The 11,802-nt window shown below is 33.0% G+C and overlaps 1 pseudogene; it reads left to right on the top strand.

Moving 5' to 3' along the window:
* The first annotated feature begins 1,200 nt into the window (after positions 1–1,200).
* Positions 1,201–11,802, top strand: part of LOC141718560 (enolase 1, chloroplastic-like) — a 99,336-nt pseudogene continuing 88,734 nt past the window's right edge.

Below are 11,802 nucleotides of genomic sequence, written 5' to 3'. Positions count from 1 at the left end.
TTTAAATAAACTTTATGTACTGGTCTATGTTATTACTGAGTTCAATACTAACTTACAATTAACTTACTCAATTTAAAACGATAAAAAATGTATAATTGAAGTCAGGATGACTTGCAATCATAATATACAATAATGTAAAATTTACACTATTGTTAATATAAAAGTTGATTTTAATGAAAAATATTAATTTTTGAAATTCAGCGTATGTATGCATGAAGAAATGTTAGTTTTTTATTTACACTACGGTTACCAAATTAACATTAAGTTATATGTGTGTGTGTCAACATGTAAATTGTCGTATGTTACATTTCTTAGTAAATTACGATGGTTTCAGTTATTTATATGCTAAATATTTGTGTACATTTTTAATCACTATTAACATTTAGTGAGACAAATAATTACTTAAATAACATGTATTTATAATTATTCAAAAATTAAAATTATGTAATAAATAAATTACAATAATTTATATATGGTATTCATATTATCACTGACAAACAATCTATATCTAGTTTTTACGCAACTGAGTATCAATCATGGTTGTAACATAAAAATAAATTATATATTATAAAGACTTATGATTGATATTCATGATTTTTTTCAAGGATTCGAATGATAAATTATAATTATATCGTTATTTAAACCGTTTTTAAGTTCCTTTCATTACTACTCTAATATTTCTTCGTATAATAATTTGAGAACATTGTATACTATTCTCCTAAAACTAAATATTTTTCAATTTGATAAAGTTTTATAAATATCAATTGAACTGGTTAATTCATTCAGATTATTGAACAATATATATTTTTCTTTAAATAGTATAAAATACATTGAATCAAATGTTACAATATAGTATGAATATAACTTTTATTTGAATAATTCAAATATAAAAGTCATTCAAAATATTTGTAAATATTATCTTGATCAATGAATATTATTTATCTAGACTTTTTTAAAAGCTAGTTTTTTAAGCGGAAAATAAAAAATAAATCAATTTAATATATCATCGCAGTTTTAAAAAATCTCGTGAGATCTCATATCAAATTTCGAATATTTTTAAAATTCGGACAAGTCCCAAAAACAATAATGCGCTACTAGTGAAGTTAGTAATTTTAATATAAATAATTAATTGACTTGATCTTATAAACACCTCAAACACATTAATTTATATTAACATAAGATATTAAAAGAAATCGCATTATGGGTAAGATATTCTCGTCGAACTTGTAATTTAAATTTACTAAACGTAGAATGCGACAATGTTTTTCGGCCGGGTCATGTAGTCAAATTTCGAGTATTTTTTGAAGAATGGGCCAAGTTCTAATTTTAAATTGGAATAAAATAAAATATTTTGACTCCTTATAATTTGAACTCATCTAAATATGTAATACCATTATAGATTATTTATATATAAGCGATTCTATTTTCAATATTTTCTTTAAAAAATATATATGTATATTTTAATTATTTTATGTTAAAAATATATGAGATACATTTTCAAACTTAAAAAAGATTAATGAATAAGATAATAATTCATTTGTGTACTATGTCTAATTTTGTATTAATTCTTTAAAATTAACTGTACAAATATTAAAATAACTATTTTTTTTGGGAAATTCAAGTAACTATCTTTAAAGTTAAATAAAATATTGATTTACCACACTTACATATTATGTGTATGATAAAAAACACTTGTGACATTATGGTGTAGTGGTATGAGGTTATATAGGTGAATGAAATATCTCGAGTTCGATTCCCACAAAACAAATCTTTTATATAAAAATTAAAAATAGGGATATTTTAGTTTTTTCAATGAGACTTTTTAATCTCACTAATTATCGTCTTGTTCTTATATATATATATATATATAGGCCTTTAGTTTGGGGATAACTATCTTGTACGGAGAACCGTGGAGGATCATTGTTTTTATTTTAAAATCTAATCACAAATTATAAAATTTTTATTTTAAAAAATATAAAATTTGATGCTAATCTAGAATAAAAAATTTAACAATTAAAATTTGATAAAATTACTTGATTTTAAATTTGATTCTACACTGTAATAATTTTTAATAAGTGTCATTCTATTGTGATTCTGCTATAGAACCAATTTAAACTTTTTTAATAATTTTAATGATTTTTTAAATAAAAAATTGTGTAACTTCGATATTAACTTGATAATTAAAATATATAACTATATATGATAAAAAATAATATAAATTATGTGTTTCATATTTTTTAAATAATAATTTTTCATGATTCTCTATATAATAGGATCCTACATACAGTGTTACCTATATATATACACAGAGAGAAAGAGATATTTTACTAATGATATTTTTTTATGGTTACCAATTTGTTTGGTCCAAAAAGCTAAAACTTTATGCACGCTCACATTTTCCAGTGACATTTTCCAGTGACGAATAGTTTTCAGTTTACTTTTCTGTTTTGCCCCTGAAAAGATACTAAACAAGAATTGACATGTTTTTGTTTTATGCCTTCAAAGTTTTTTCTTGTTCCTAATAGCACACTCACCAGAGCTTATCTCTATCAAAGCTTTAGTGTCCTGAGATAATAATGGAAATGGAGGAACAAATGGCGAATCTGAGGTGACTGTAATATGCAGAAGCAACTTTTTTGTCATTCAGTTGCAGCCAGGGGCAATTTTGTTATAAATGTTTATGTATTTGTATGTCTATTTCTCTGTTTCCCAAATACAGAATGAGGTTTCTGTTCTCAGTTTCTCTTTGATTTTTTTTGCAGATCTTTGTCAAACTAAATATGTATACCTTACGTGGGAAAAAAATTACTTTTGTCCATGTAAAGGAATTAAGCTGATTTTGATTCCATTATGTTGGAGATTGATGGAACTCCCAACAAGTCAAAGCTGGGTGCTAATTTCATTTCATACTTGGAGTATCCTTAAGTGTGTGTAGAGCTGGTGCAGGAGCAAAGGGAATACCCCTGTACAAGCACATTCAAGAAATTTCTGGAACTAAAGAACTGGTGATGCCATTTCCAGCATTCAATGTGTTTAATGGGGGTAGCCATGCTGGAAACAATTTGGCCATGCACGAGTTCATGATCCTACCTACCAGTAGGAGAAAACTCATTTTCCGAGGCACTCCGTATGGGTAGTGAAGGTTAGCAGGCTAGTTATATCTCATGCTTTCCAAGATACAAAAGCTAGCTGTTCCAAGTCCTCTAAACATGTACTGTATATATATGTCAGACTCTTCAAAGCCCTTACTTCCGTAATCAAATTTGAATTTTTCATGGTCAGGGCTCATTTAATGGAAAAGGCTATAGACAACTGACATTATTTTTTGCATTCGGTGTAATGAGTGGAGCAGTATGTCTTAATGTTTGTTTATGGTGAACTTTGTCAAAACAGTATACCATGTACTGAAGTCTGAAGGGCATCCTCAAGGCTTTGGACAGGATGCCTGCAATGTTGGAGATGAAGGAGGTTTCACACCCGGTGTTCTGGATTGTAGGGAAGGACTTCTACTGCTTGTAGTTAGAATTGCCTAACTATGCAGATCAAAATTGGAATGGATGTTGCCGCCTCCGAGTTTTTGACAAAAGATGCCAAATATGATCTCAATTGCAAAAATAATCAAATGATGGTGCTCATGTGCTTGCTGCTCAAAGTCTATGTGAACTTTACAAAGATTTTGTTAAAGAATTTCCAATAGTGTCCATTGAAGATCCTTTTGACCAAGATGATTGGAGCTCCTGGTCTTCGCTGCAGTCATCAGTAGATATCCAGATAGTAGGAGATGACTTGTTGGTCACAAATCCAAAGAAAATTGCTGAAGATATTCAGAAAGAGGCATGCAATGGTTTGCTACTAAAGGTAATTAAAATTTGATCTTTGCAGATGAGTTATTTGTACAAGTGGAGTTTTTCATGCCTGATTTCTTCTTATTATGCATGTAACTATTATCTTCTAATCGGTGGTTACCTTTTGCATAAACTAAATAGTTTAGGAATTTATACGAGAACATTTTCCTGAACTATGGCACTGGCACATATTCCACATACCGTGGAAGGGACAATATCAAATTCCACTGAGGACTTTTATACCTCATGAAGCCCTTTCTATGCCTGCCAGTGTCTTGCATGAGCACTTCCAATATGTAATATGTTCTCCGAATGCAGTTTTGTTACTTGTTAGTATAGTGTAGCCCTACCGTTATATTTGAGCAAGTGGCAGATTTTAATGCTATGTTGCTGTTGTACTATAGCTTCATTCCACAAACTATATGCAGGTTAATCAGGTAGGCACAGTAACTAAATCAATACAAGATGCTTTTGATTCCAAATTGCTGCTGGGTGGGGATGGCTTCATTGAAGATCTATCTGTAGGTTTGGCCAGTGGACATGGTTTGGCCAGTGGACAGGTTTGATAAAAATATTGTTAAGCTATATTTGTGTTATTAGACTTTAATTAATACTTCTATTGATTTTTGTCGTTCTTGTTTAGATCAAAACTGGTGCACCATGCCGAAGTGAACGGTTGCCCAAGTATAATCAGGTAGACCCTGAAAAAGAAACTTAGAACTATGGATTTTAAGTCACATTCAGATTAATACAGTTATGTATCTGAACTTTGAAATTTGGCCTTTAATGAATCAAAGACCTTTCTGCAAATTAACGTGCTACAAAGAAGTGTAAAATATAGTAATTTATTTTAGAGTAATGCTAGGGCCGTAGAAACATATATTACAATCACCAATTTTCATTGGGCCGTAGAAACATATATTACGGTCACCAATTTTCATTGGGCCGTAGAAACATATATTACAGTCACCAATTTTTATTGGGCCGTAGAAACATAGTCACCAAACTTCGTTCGGGCCATAAGATTACTCTAATATTACATGTTGAAATAACAAGAGTTATTACAATCTTACTCGAAAGGATTAGAACATGCTCCTTCCTTTACTAAGGGTTTTAAAATTACTACAGTCTTCTTTCTTTATCCTGTAATAATATCCTTGAAAAACTCCTTGGTTTTTGGTGCATGATTGTAACTTCCACCTGTTATCCTGTTATGCATACCTGCTAAATCACTTGTATCTGTTTTCAAAACATCATTATTATAATATAATGTTAGTATTTCTTCTACGTCTCCCTTCGTACTTGTTTGAAAGGCATATGTCATAGCCTACTCGTTTATTCGAGTATTTAACTCAACTCAAATAAGAATGTAATAAGTAAATAGTGGATCAAGCATCAGAGAGATCTCACAAAGTAACATCTGTCAAAGAATAAAGAAACATTGTTCATCTGCAGACTTGAAGATTCACTGGAAGAAGTTCAAGAATTTGATCATGCCTCAGTGATATAAATCAAGATCGTGGATTTAATCAAGTGACAGAGATCTCGTCAAGGTATCATTTATTACAAGGATTCAATCAGAACAACAAAGTCAAGACATGAAGAAACGTCACGAAAGTTAGTCACTCATGAACCAGACAGTACATCGAGTGTCAGCATTGAAGTGACGGAATTGATTCATAAGTCTCAGAGACTTTCAGAAGATTGTCAGAAGAATGGATGCTGCTCAGGGATAGTATTAATTCACTATTAATTAATTAAGTCATATAATTTAATTAAGAGAATAAATTAAATCTGCAAGGATTAATTTATTGATTAATTGAATTAAATTGATTAATTAATTTAGAATTAATAATGAGGATTTTCAGAATGTTAATTGATTAAAATCTGTGATAATTCTAAAAAGACAACTGATTGTACTAGTATGACAATCGGTATGACAATTGATAGTCATACCGAATGTCTTGCTAATTCAGTTGATTGTATTGATAGAATTTTCAATTAGATTAAAATCAATTATGTATTCAGAAAAACAATTTCAATTGTACTACTATGACAATCGGTATGACAATCAATAGTCATACCGAAAGTCTTGCTAGTTCATTTTAATTGTCTTCCTAGCTCTAATAGATTGTCTCACCGAAAGTCTTTCAAGCTCAAATAGATTGTCACACCAGTTCAACAACTTCGGCTGTGATTGATTAAAAGAAAGCAGAAGACAATATCAACTGACTACTCAGCAAAAACAGAGCAGCACATACAGAACAAGAAAACACAGCAGAAAACAAAAGAAAATATTTCATCATTCATCTGCTTATTCAAGATCAAATATTCTAGTTTGTTAATGTTAAATCCAAACCACTAGAATTACTTATCTTGTTCTTGTATATCAATCTAGCGGATTAAAATCCCTAGAACTTAATCTCAAATCGCTTTTAGCATTTGATCTTTTAATTACAAAAATAGAAAAAGTTCATGTCGAATTTATTCTAAATTTGTAATAATTGATTTGAGATTAATCCCTTGTAATCGATACCGTAGTTGTAACACCTTTCAAGTTTAATAAAAGTTTTATTTAACTTGAATTTTGTTTCACAATTTTATTCCGCATTTTATTCGACGAAACGGTATTGTTTGCATTCAACCCCCCCTTCTACAAACAAATTGGGACCTAACAATTGGTATCAGAGCCTTCTGATTAACGTACAAATCAAGATCCTAGACTTTTGTGTTTCTTTCACTTCTTGAATTTTTATTCACTCAAAAATTCATAATGACTACACAAAAAGTTGGAACCGTTAAAATTCCACTTTTCGATAAAGAAAATTATGTGATGTGGAAGAAGAAGATGCTACTGTTTTTACAGGTTGCTAATCCCAAATATTTGCAAGTGTTGAAGAAGGGTCCAAAAATTCCTATGGTTATTGAACCAGAGGTAATAGAGAATGATGTGGTGATCACCAAAGCGAGAACTTATGTGAAGGATCCTGAGGACTTCTCTCCTGCTGAAATAGAAGAAGCTTCCCTGGATGCTAGCCTTCAATTAATCTTAGTAGATTCCCTTAATCCCCTAATGAACAGACATGTGATGAATTGTAAAGATTCTAAACATATCTGGGAAACTATTGAGATTATTAATGAAGGCACAGAGGAAGTTAGGGAGAACAAACTAGAAATCCTAACCTCTGAGTATGAATACTTTAAATCTAATCCAGGAGAAGGAATCACTGAAGTGTTTGAGAGGTACAATGCATTGATCAACAACCTGAACATTAATGGTAAATACTATTCCATCAGGGAGGTCAATAAAAAGTTCCTTTTAACACTGCCAACTCATCTCGAACATAGAATCACTGCCATAAGAGAAGCAAGAGATCTGAGTGAGATTTCTTTGGAAAGGCTATATGGTGTGTTAAAGACTTATGAGTTGGAGCAGATTCAGCAGAAGGAAGTTTACGGGAAAGGAAGAGTGGTCAGCACGTCTACTGCTCTGGTAGCTGATGAACAACAACAACAACAACCACTATATCAACAACAATCTCAACAGTCAGATAGAATGGTACAGTCTTCCAAGGTTGAAGATAATGTGATAGTAGCAGAATTTGATTCACCTACTACAAATCAATCAGGAGATGATTATTATTCCTTGGAAGAACTGGAGCAATTGGAGGATGAGTCAATGGCCCTGATTGTCAAGAGATTCTCAAATGTCAGATTCAAAAGGAATCCCAAGTTCAAGTACAAGTCCAACTACAACAGATTCCAGAAAGGTGGATCTTCATCCTCTAACACCAGCAGTGGTGGGTATAAAACAGGGATGGTTGATCGAAGCACCATTCGATGCTTCAACTGTAATGAGTTGGGACACTTTGCCACAGAATGCAGGAAGCCAAAACAAGCAAGGAAGAACTCTTACGATTCTAATCAGAAGAGTAAATCTGAAAGGGCGTACCTGGCAAAGGGAAGAAGCTGGGATGATACTGACAGTGAAGATGAAGAAGTTGGGAATCTTGCTCTCATGGCTAGTGATGCAAGCACCTCATCGTCAAGAAAAGAGGGCATTAAACAGGTACAACCGGTAGTGTGGATTCTTGACAGTGGATCGTCAAGACATATGACCGGAGATAGAGCCCTGCTATCAAATGTGGTTGAGAAAGCTGGCCCAGTGGTTACCTTTGGAGATAACAGCAAAGGTTTAACGGAGGGATATGGCTGTTTGCAAGCTGGAAATGTTATCATTGAAAATGTATATCTTGTGCAAGGACTTGAACACAATCTGCTTAGCATTAGTCAGTTCTGTGACAACGGCTACAATGTTTTATTCGACAAGCTGAAGTGTCAGATTCTGCACAAGAAAAATGAAAAACCCTCCTTAATGGGAATACGGAAAGGAAATCTGTTCGTAGCTGACATGAACTCTGGAAGCAATCTTGAAGTCAATTGTTTCTATGCAAAAGCATCGTCAAATGAGAGTTGGCTATGGCACAAGAGACTTTCCCATCTCAATTTCAAGACAATGAATTCTCTTGTCAAAAGAGAATTGGTAAGAGGTCTGCCTCAGCTGGAATTCTCTCCAGAAGGACTATGTGAGGCTTGCCAGAAAGGAAAGTCAAAGAAAGCAAGTCACAAAGGCACTGACACATCTTCCATAACTGGTGTTCTGCAATTATTGCACATGGATTTATTTGGTCCAGTTAATATCCTTTCTATGTCAAAGAAGTGTTACTGTCTTGTGATAGTTGATGACTATTCCAAGTATACGTGGGTTTTATTTCTTCACTCTAAGGATGAAACACCACAAGTTGTGATTGATCATATCAAGATGATTGAGTTAGATTCTAACGTCCCTGTTAGAGCAATAAGGTCAGATAATGGAACAGAATTCAAGAATGCACTTCTAAATGGATTCTGTACAGACAAAGGGATTACCAGACAATTTTCAGCTCCTAGAACCCCTCAGCAAAATGGAGTGGTAGAAAGGAAGAATCGTACATTGATTGAAGCTGCAAGAACGATGTTAAATGAATCAGGTCTTCCAATGTACTTTTGGGCTGAAGCTGTCAATACTGCATGTTATACTCAGAATCGAACTCTAATCAACAAAGACTTCATGAAAACTCCTTATGAGATTTTGAATGAACAGAAACCTTCTATCAAATACTTTCATGTATTTGGTGCCAGATGCTTCGTGCTCAAGGATGGAGATGATCGTCGTGGTAAGTTCGAGGCAAAGGCATATGAGGGTATTTTTGTTGGATATGGAAGAAGATCATATAGAGTGTATATCATTGATCAACACAAAGTAACTGAAAGTGTCAATGTTACATTTGATGACACTAAACTCCCTAGTATCCAAACTGAAGATCCTTCTAAGAAACTGAAGTTTGATGATACGTCAGATTCAGAGTCAGAACATGGTCAAGAACCTGAGGTTGTTGCTGTTGAAGAACCTGTTAATCCTGATAATACTCAAGGTAATAGTGATGGAAACTCTGGAAACAATGGAAATACCACTGCTACTGACGGAGAATCTTCAAGTCAACATGGCAACAACTCAGGGGGAGATGCTGAAGGATCATCTAGTAGGACACAACATCACAATGAATTTCAAGGCGAATCATCAAGATCAAATCTTCCAAGACAGACTGTCTGGAATAAAGCTCACCCTTTTGAGTTGATTATTGGTGATCCAGATGTTGGAGTCAGAACTAGACGTGCTACTCAAAATGAGTGTCTGTTCTCAGGATTTCTTTCTGAGATGGAACCTAAGAAAATTGAAGAAGCACTGACTGATCCAGATTGGGTGATTGCTATGCAAGATGAACTCAATCAGTTTGAAAGTCAACAAGTCTGGAAACTGGTACCTAGGCCTGTACACAAGAAAGCTGTTGGTACAAGGTGGGTATTCAGGAATAAACTAGATGAAGATGGTGTGGTTACAAGAAACAAAGCAAGACTGGTAGCTAAAGGGTATTCTCAAGCTGAAGGTATTGATTATGATGAAACCTATGCTCCAGTGGCTAGACTTGAGGCCATCAGGATATTTCTGGCATTCGCAGCATTTTCAAACTTTAAAGTTTATCAAATGGATGTCAAGAGCGCCTTTCTGAATGGAAAGCTGGATGAAGAGGTATATGTAGAGCAACCTCCTGGTTTTGAAGATCCAGATCATATGGATTTTGTCTTCTTTCTTTTTAAGGCTATCTATGGGCTAAAACAGTCACCAAGAAAATGGTATGACACTCTCTCTGAATTTCTTATTGAAAATAGCTTTATTAGAGGTGTCATAGACAAAACTCTCTTTTCTAAAAAACATAAGAATGATACTATATTAGTCCAAGTCTATGTGGATGATATAATATTTGGGTCTACTAATGATAATCTCTGTAAGAGATTTGCTAAGTTAATGCACAGCAAGTTTGAAATGAGCATGATGGGAGAGCTGAAGTTCTTTCTTGGATTACAAGTAAATCAAAGGTTAGACGGAACATTTATTTGTCAATCCAAGTATCTCAAGGAACTCCTCAAAAAATACAATCTGGAGGATTCTGCATCAGCAAGGACTCCATCAACTACAGCTGTCAAGCTTGGACCATGTGAAAACTCCATTAAGGTAGATGTCACAAGCTACAGAGGTATGATTGGCTCGTTACTCTATCTTACTGCAAGTAGACCAGATATTATGTATGCTACATGCCTATGTGCAAGGTTCCAAGCGGATCCTAGAGATATTCATCTCGTTGCTGTTAAACGAATCTTAAGATATCTTAAGGGAACACCAAATCTAGGTATTTGGTACCCTAAAGAATCTGGTTTTAACCTTGTCGGATATACAGATTCAGATTATGCAGGAAGTGTTGTTGATAGGAAAAGCACCTCAGGAAGTTGTCAATTCTTAGGAAGCAGGCTAGTCTCATGGTACAGCAAGAAACAGCAAACAGTTTCCAACTCAACGGCCGAGGCTGAATATATTGCTGCTGGAAGCTGCTGTGCTCAGATCTTGTGGATTAGGAACCAACTACGAGACTATGGCTCTGTATTGAACAAGATTCCTATTTTATGTGACAACACAAGTGCAATAGCCATCACCAACAACCCTGTGCAGCACTCGAGGACAAAGCACATTGACATCAGGTATCATTTTATTAGAGAGCACGTCATGAATGGTACTGTTGAACTATTTTTTGTTCCAACAGAAGAACAAATAGCAGATATTTTCACTAAACCACTTGATGAATCCACATTTACCAGATTAGTTGGTAAATTGGGCATGTTAAATAGTTTTTGTGATTAATTTAATTAATATCTGGAATCTGTTCTTGAATGAATTTACAAATGAATTTTTCATAAATGAAAAATTCATTTGCAAATTTATTTTATCATTTTATCATATTTCTTGCTTATTTCTATGTAATATATATTATCTTATCTATGTTATTTACTCTACTTGTTAATTTAAAATATCTCAGAATATTTTATTTCCTCTAAAGATATTTTTCTATGAATTTTATTTGCTAAAATTCAACAGAAATCTATTTTTAGAATAAAAATAATTAATTCTGAAATATTGTCTTTGTCTCTGTGAAAATTTTAAGTGTTTATTTCAGTTGTACTATTATGAAATATAGCTTCAGTACATTAATAGTTGTCTGTACATATTCATTTTGTTTTTCTACTGCAAAGACAATCGGCAAGACAATTAAAATTGTCTTGCTGAAAATCATTTCAGTAAACATGAAAATATAAATCTGTTAATGCTTATTTTATCTTATTCTAGAAAGACAATCGGCAAGACAATTGAAATTGTCTTGCTGAAAGTCATTTTAGTAATAATGATTGCTTATTTTAAAATCAGATTAATTTTATAACTGGCAAGACAATCGGTATGACTATTGATTGTCATGCCAGTAATAAAATTAATATCAGAATTATATTGTTTTATTTTGTACTGGTATGA

Source organism: Apium graveolens, chromosome 4 (assembly GCF_009905375.1).
Source record: "Apium graveolens cultivar Ventura chromosome 4, ASM990537v1, whole genome shotgun sequence".
Lineage (NCBI taxonomy): Eukaryota > Viridiplantae > Streptophyta > Magnoliopsida > Apiales > Apiaceae > Apium > Apium graveolens.
Note: the sequence above shows the minus strand (reverse complement) of the source record. Positions and strands in the feature narration are given on the sequence as shown.